This window comes from Sinocyclocheilus anshuiensis, unplaced genomic scaffold (assembly GCF_001515605.1).
Source record: "Sinocyclocheilus anshuiensis isolate Anshui unplaced genomic scaffold, SAMN03320099.WGS_v1.1 C30934353, whole genome shotgun sequence".
NCBI classification, from domain to species: Eukaryota; Metazoa; Chordata; class Actinopteri; order Cypriniformes; family Cyprinidae; genus Sinocyclocheilus; species Sinocyclocheilus anshuiensis.
Genome location: NW_015579955.1, coordinates 1 through 249, shown reverse-complemented (window position 1 = coordinate 249; position 249 = coordinate 1). Strand labels below are relative to the sequence as shown.

Genomic DNA, 249 nt, shown 5'->3' with positions numbered 1-249 from the left:
GACTGAGCTGGCTAGGGCTATGGATTTCAAGTGGGTCAGGCAGCCGTGTTGCAGACAAACAGGCCAGAGAGTGGCCTGTATCTGTAGTCATAGCCTGTATCCGTAGTCGTGGTCGAGTGGTTAAGGCGATGGACTAGAAATCCTTTGGGGTCTCCCCGCGCAGGTTCAAATCCTGCCGACTCTGCACTTTGCGGACAGTCATGGGGATAAGTGGCCATGCATTTTTCTTTCATACACCTCGCACAGATA

General features: G+C 52.6%; 1 non-coding gene across 1 annotated transcript; it reads left to right on the top strand.

Annotated features, from left to right (window-relative positions):
• Positions 1–102: 102 nt before the first annotated feature.
• On the top strand, positions 103–184 carry trnas-aga (transfer RNA serine (anticodon AGA)). The gene has a single exon. It is a non-coding gene; the product is annotated as a tRNA-Ser (tRNA).
• Positions 185–249: the final 65 nt, after the last annotated feature.